The sequence below is a fragment of the Panthera uncia genome (assembly GCF_023721935.1).
Source record: "Panthera uncia isolate 11264 chromosome C1 unlocalized genomic scaffold, Puncia_PCG_1.0 HiC_scaffold_4, whole genome shotgun sequence".
NCBI lineage: Eukaryota > Metazoa > Chordata > Mammalia > Carnivora > Felidae > Panthera > Panthera uncia.
In genome coordinates this window covers 68469534-68476683 of record NW_026057585.1, presented here as the reverse complement: position 1 = coordinate 68476683, position 7150 = coordinate 68469534, and positions in this window count along the sequence as shown.

Sequence of the window (7150 nt, the reverse complement as noted above, 5' to 3'; positions counted from 1 at the left end):
AATGAATGAATGAATGAATGAATGAATGAATGGAGTTGATGTAGGTGCATCCTCCTCACCTTGGTTTGGGTTGGGATGGATGTTGGGGCTCAGCTGATGGCCATAGGGTTGCTGTCCATCTGGCAATTTTGAAATCCCAGTGCACTAGATTCCATTCCAACAGGGAAAGGCATCTTGCCCTAATGTTGGGAATTTAACCTGTAAACAGGGTCAGGCCTCGTTGAAGGGTTTTCCTCTACTACAGTCCACACATCAGAGTCCCTCCGTCTGTGGGTAAACAACACACACCTTCGCAGATGCTCAGACACACACACACACACACACACACACACACACACACACTCACCACAGGCATCCCCATACCTCTGTACAGAGTAACCTAAGATAAGTCACCCTCACATGCATACGCAGAATCCCCCATAGATGTCTGAATACATCAAGGCATACGTACAGAGGGGAAGCCCAGTTACCCACATTCCTGCACGCACTAGACACAGCCCTACAGGTATATTTGTGAACAGATGCACACATAAACACACATACCTACAAATATGTACTTATGTGTGTAGTAGACACAATCACAAAAACCAACATAATTAAACACTAAAATGACATCAGTGGAAGCATGCCTGGGTGGCTCAGTTGGTAGAACGTGTGACTCTTGATCTCGGGAACATGAGTTCGAGCCCCACATTGGGGATAGAGATTATTTAAAAATAAAATATTAAAAAATGACATTAACGGAGAAGACACCTGTTCACTTGCTAACTGACTCAGGAGTCCACACCGTGGAGTTAACAGACTGGGCTGTGAGCTGCCCTCCAGCGTGGGATGCACTATGCTGAGTGATCCACACATTCCCACCTCATTCCTCACCTCCTCTGCCCTACTGCCCCAGCTCTCATGGTCTTGTGAGAGGCTCAGGCTCCAGCAGACTCAATCTGTGGCCAGAGGCAGGGCTCAGCTGGAACTGGGGTCAGGACTTGGTCTGTGGCCAAGGTCAAGGTTCACTGGGTGACTGGGGTCAGGCTCATCTGGGACCAAGGTCAAAGGTCAGTCAGAAGCTGAGATTTCCTTGATGGCCTGTGTCTCTGTTCACAGGTGTGTCCCCCACATGTGCTATCCCAAGGAGCTGCCTGTGGGAACGAGACGCAGGGTCCTTATCGTGCGTGGGCCTCCGTGGCTGGTGAAAGGGGGGGCAGGTGGGGGCCGGCCAGGCAGATAGCTGTGAGGTACGTTTCCATCTCCGCGGGTCGGGCGGGCGAAGCCATTTCCAATCTGCTCTCTATCATTTTCAATATCATTAATCCCAGACACTCTATTTTCCATGCCTGCACAGCCAGGCCCCCGAGTGTGCGCCGTGTAAAGTGACACATATTCATCACCGGCTCGTGGCGCCGGCGCCGACGCTGATACAATATTAGTGTTGCCCCCCCGCTCGGGGCCCGCTCCGCCCGGCTCCCCGATGGCACGAATCCATCACCTGGAGCCCGTGTCACTTTCCCCAGCAGCCACATTTGTTTGGGCACTTAGGAGGTAATTGTGGCACATTAGCCAGGGCGGGGAAGGGCGCTGGGCCCTCAGGAGGAGGGGAAGCAGAGGCATCTTCTTCCACAGCCTGAGCCCACCCTGGTCTGGTGCTCTTGGCTCGGGCTGGGGTTCCAGAAACGTGGGCTCTTGCTCAGCCTTGGAGACGGTGCCTCAAGGAAGGTCCCACGTGAGGGAGGTCAACTTGGGCCCCATCAGGAAGTCTCAGCAGGGTTTCTCAGCTCCTCTGTGAGCCCCAACACTGGGGCTTGGTCTAGATGTTGTCCCAAGCTTGGAGGTGATGGCTTTGAAAGCTTTTCTTGCCAACCAGTCCATATCCCAGCACTGAGACTCAGGAAGTGCAGTTCTAGCCCTCCTGGCTCTATTTCAAGTCACAAATGGGAGAGGGCGGTGGGAGGGGGAGCAGGAAGGAGGAGACACTCCCTTGCCCTTGGGAACCCAACTGTGGTGGAAAACCTGGCCCTACCCCCACCCCAGAACCTGGGTCTGAGAGGGGAGGCTCTTGGTCTGAGAGGGGGTGGCATGGCCCAGCCCTCAGGAACCCTGTCTGAATCTAGGAGGAGGGGAATGTCACCAGCCTGAGCAATAGATGATGGCCCAGGGCCCAGAGTTTTTGGGAAGACTGCCTGGAGGCGGTGAGCCAGACATACACGGACAGCCTCTGGCCACTGGGAGGCCCAGAGTGGCTGCAGTGGAGGGAGGAGCAGCGGCCAGGGTCATTGATCTGGGCAGGGGCCAGGCTGTGCTGGGGCATGGGTTCTCCCTCCTCAGTCCGCAGGGCTAACACCCATTAACCTCGTCAGCAGACAAATTGCCCGTCTTGTCAAATTCCCATTTAAAATGCAAACTCGATTTGACAGAGTAAACGGAGCGGAGGTGGGAGCGGATAATCCAGTGGAAGCTCATTAACAGGGCCCAATGAGAGGGGCCTGCCAGCAGGCCCTAACACACCGGCCCTGATGAACCTCCTGGCCGTTTAACATCCCACCACCTGCTCAGCGCCCGATTTGCCTGCCCTACTGCCTAACGCCCCTCAAGGAGTCTAGGGACCCCAGGTGCCTGCCACTACCCAGGGGAAGGTACATCCAGGAAGCAAACAGAGCTGGGAATCAGCCTCTGCCTCTTTGCCTGTCTACTCAGTGGCCTTGGGCAGCAACGACAGCAACCATTTGGCCCCCAACCTGGGTTCCCATTGGAACCCTGTACGTATATTCTCCTACCTGGCCTCCCCCTCCCCTGCCTTCACTGTAGGGGTCCTGCGAGTTGGCATTATTAACCCAAAATGAGAAACCTGGGACTCCAGACGGTCGCCCAGTTAGCAATAGGCAGGCAGAGTGTGGGTTTGACTCCCGACCCATCAGTCATCAACAGTGACACTTGTAACCACTGCACCACTTGGCCTTCCTGCCTTGTGAATGGCTGTCCTCCCCTCTCTGCTTGCCTGGTTTCAGTGCTGTCACAAGCTGTGTGGGTCTAGGAAAAGTGACTTCCTTTGAGCCTCATTTTTCTCATCTGTAAAAAAATGGGCAAACGACAGCTGCCCAGCCCGAGGGGTAGGGTAAGGAGAATTTTAGTACATACCTGGTTTAATGAAGACATAACCACCCCTACAACATCTGCAGATAACTTAGCCCCAAATGGAGGTGTCTTGGGGCAGGTGACGGTTGTGCCCACCAGGCCACTCCTTCTGTCCTGTGCTGCAGCTAGGCTGCTGCAACCTGTTTCTGATAGTTGGAGCAAGGGTTGATTAAGAGGCCCTGGAAGGAAGCCTCCAACCAGCCAGAAGGCCACTGCCCCACCTCACCTCTGGGGCGTCCAGCCTGCTCCCCCACAGATACTCACAGAGCCCCTGAAACCAGACAGGGGCAGCACCTGTTCCAGCCACCACACGGAGTGCTGCACCATCTAGCTGTGCTGGGAGCCAAAGCTGGGTGACCTTGGGTGGGTGTCCTCATTGGGTCCCCTTGCCTGTTGCTGCCATCACAGCAAGAGCTTCCTCACCCTCAGTCTCTGTCCCCCACCCCATCAGTCCTTCGCAGGTACCAGAGCAATGGCTCTTAATCTCACCACTTTCCCACCACCACTCCCTACCACTCCCAAGGTAAAGTCCAAATTCCTCAGTTGGCATTCAAGGTCCTACACAATCTGGCCCTAGTTTACCCTTCCAGTCTCTCTCATGGCACAGAGTGCCCCGAGCCCTCCCATCTTTTTGCCTTTGCCAGGCTGTGAGTGACCCTTGTATCCTTGGCTGACACTACCTCTGGACTCAGCATCCACCCTAGGGGATCCTGTTCCTCTTCAGATCTTCTCCATCCCCCATCCTTGCCTGACTCCAGCAGTGAGCTGAAGAGACCCCTGTGAGGCTCTGGACCCTGTCTGGGGGTGGGGGTAGGGGTGGGCTGCAGAGGAAGAGGCTGCTGTGGTGGGGGGTGGGGCGGCGGTGTTCTCAGCCTCCCTCCAGTTGTCTGCAGAACCATCCTCTGAGGCTGGCCTAATTCCCTTCAGAGCCCGGCTTCCATCTTCAGGGTGGTGCTTAGGGAGCTGAGAGCCCAACGTTAATGCCTAAGAAAGTCGTGGGTGGATTAGAAAGCGAGGGGGATTAGGGCCAGAGCTGGTAGCTGATGCAGGAGCGGAGCCCCTCCCCCTGAGGAAGAGGAGGCTAATCCTGCTTAGTGACTGAGGAGCCCACAGTGCTGAGGAGGGGCCTTCTTTTCTATCTGAGCTGCCTAGACCTGCCCAGGAATAAGCCCTGGCCCAGCCCAGGCAGGGGCAACATGAAGACACTCTCACCACCTCTGTCTTCCCAACTTTTGGTCCACTGGTGTCCCCCCAAGCCACATCTGCCTGGTCCCTCACTCTACCCCAGCCCTCCATGTGGCCCCAAACCTTTTCATCCTGCGGTGCCCATCCAAACTGCCTTGTGTGGCTGCCCTCCCAACTTTTATAACACCCACAGCTTCACAGACTGAGCCATTCCACAGAGACTCCTGGTGCCCCGTCCGTCCATGTCGCCTAGCGCTCCGGGGAAGCTGCAGTGCTTCCCGGCCTCCTCATTCCTGCAGCCGCTGACTGTTGGCTACTCATGGGTCATGGTCAGCTTCTTCTCTGGGGAACAGCCTTCAGCTGCCTCACCCAAGGTATGCCCTTTCCCTGGGGGCGGTGCACAGGATGACTGGCCAGTGCAGGAGTACAAGGTCTGACCCCTTACCTCAAGCTTCCTGTGGGACTGGCTGAGGCCACTGTCGCAACTGAATCGTGCAGATGGACCTCTCCCTCTGTCTGGTCCTGCTGCCACTGCTTCAGAGGCTTGTTCCCCAGAGCACTGCTCAGCAAGCCCCCTGCACATTCTCTCCCTGATCGCTTTAGGAATTCTCCTCCTTTACTGGCTTTTTCAAGTTCCAAGGTCAAGGATGGAAGATTAGGTTGGTCACTGAAGGGCCTGGATTTAGGGGCTCCCGAACTAGATGCTCACAACTCAGCCAGGCGAGGACCAGCAGTCCCTTCCCTGAGAATTAATCCTGCGGGGCTTTGATTTCAATGGTTTAGGAAGTCCTGTGGACTGAGTAGAGAGGGAGGTCTTGCCCCGGAGCACAGCCTGGGATCTTGGCCTGAAAGAGGAGGCAGATTCTGTCTGGGGAGCTGACTGAGGAAAGAGAAAGAAACTTGGTCTGAGAGTTTAATCTGAAGGGGGAGGCAGCTCACATCCTGCGAGCCTGGTCTGAGAGGACAAGTAGAACTCTGACTTGGGAGCCTCGTCTGAGGGGGAAGGAAGGAAGGACAATACGTGAAGAGCCGAGTTTGAGGAAGAAGAGCAGGCTCTGGACCAAGAGAAGAGGCAGGACTCTCCCCAGACTGCCTGCTCTCCACCACACTGTGCATCTAGGTCTTCCTTTGCCAGGCCTGGCTCGCCTTCCAAGAAGTCAGCCAGCTGGTGTGATGCCTGAATGTGGGAGGACTAAGTTTCTAAGTTAATGACCCAGGTGTGTGTGAGGAGAATAGGAAGGACGTCTACTACCTGGCTCCTTAGTTCCATGAGGCTTGAAGATGTGGCATGTGGGAATACAGAACATCCTGGATGCAGGGCCTCTGAGAAATTCTAGTCCTGGAGTAACTTGAGAGCCGGGGCAGGAATCTGGAACAGGACAGACTGACCTCTGAGAGTCAGTTTGCAAAGCGGGGGTCAGTCGGTGGGGGGGAGTACTCCTACTCTGTTCCCTACCTTTGATGGACAAATGCTAATGACATTACCAGCGATTGACCAGAAACGAATAAATAATTCAGTCTGGCCTGAAAATGGGAGAAAAGTACTTAAATGCTATTGACAAGCCAGTCCCTGGCCTCATTACCCATGCAGACTCAGGCCTCCACATCGACCCTGCCCCCCAATTTCTTCAAACCCCACTGTGGGCAGCCTCAGGCCTCCCTCCCACCAGCCTGGCCTAAGTTGAATGTGTGGAGAGCAACGTGAGGAGACCAGAGGAAGGGTTAGGGTTTATGGCTAGAGGCACCCCCAGAAAGAACCCCAAGCAACCCCCTAAGTCCTTCCCCTTTCCTCAAACCCTTGCAGCAGCTTCTGTTCCCAGGAAGGGTGGTCCAACCCAGCCCCAGGTGCACGTGCACAGGGAGCACAGGCGTGTGCTTACACGCACACGCGGAGCCCAGCAGCTGCCGCATCCTCTTCCAGGACAAGAGGAGTGGTGACCCCCAGGGCGGCTGTCAGTCACTGCGCTCTCGGGGGTACAAACTCATTAAACGTTTCCCTGCCTTGTCACAGGGGCCCAGTCCCGGAGTCAGGCCTGGGGAGGAGGAGGAGGAGGGGGAGGAAGAGGAGGAGGAGGAGGAAACAAATGTGCAGCTGATCCTTTAAAAGCACATCCTGTATTGTCTGACCCCTGGAGAAGAGAAGGGGATTGTGGAGGGTGGGGATTACCCGGGGAAGGGCCTCATCATGGGTTTCTCCCGAGTCTGGGATTTCCAGCTCCTGTAGCACAAGGAGCTCCCCCCCAAGCAGTAACTTTGCAAAACAAAACCTTTTCATGTTCTCTAAGAGTCTCCCTCTCTCTTCCTTGGCTGCCTGGGCCTGACTCCCCTTCCTGGGGTCTCTTCTGGCATCATCAGGTCTCTTCAGGGGGACCTAGAGAGGCTACCTTCCTCTGGCCCCATCCCTGCTGCCCGCACGTTTATGCCAGTCAGAAGCCTCCTGAAGGCTCGACAGTCAGAAGCCAACGTCCAGTCCACAGAGAATGGGGAGCCTCAGAGCCCCTCTGGCGCAGCAGGCAAGCCACCTCCTAGCAGGACACAGTGATGGGGAATTTGGGAGGGAGGGCTGTGATGTAGGCCTGGAGGTGCTGGATGCCTCAGAAGGTATGAAGGGCCTGGGTCAGAAGGCACACTTCAGCACAGTCCAGGATGTAGTTCTTAAAGGGACCCTGTCCCTTTGTGAGCCCAATAATTTGCTCCTGGGTGTGGGCAGAAGCTCCAGTGGCTTCCTCCTTGCCTATCACAGGTAGCTTGACTCATCCCCTCACTTCCTTTGGAGACTGGAACCCCCACGCTGCAGTGTGTTCTGGCTGGGGTCACCAGTCCTGGCCTCCCTCCTGGG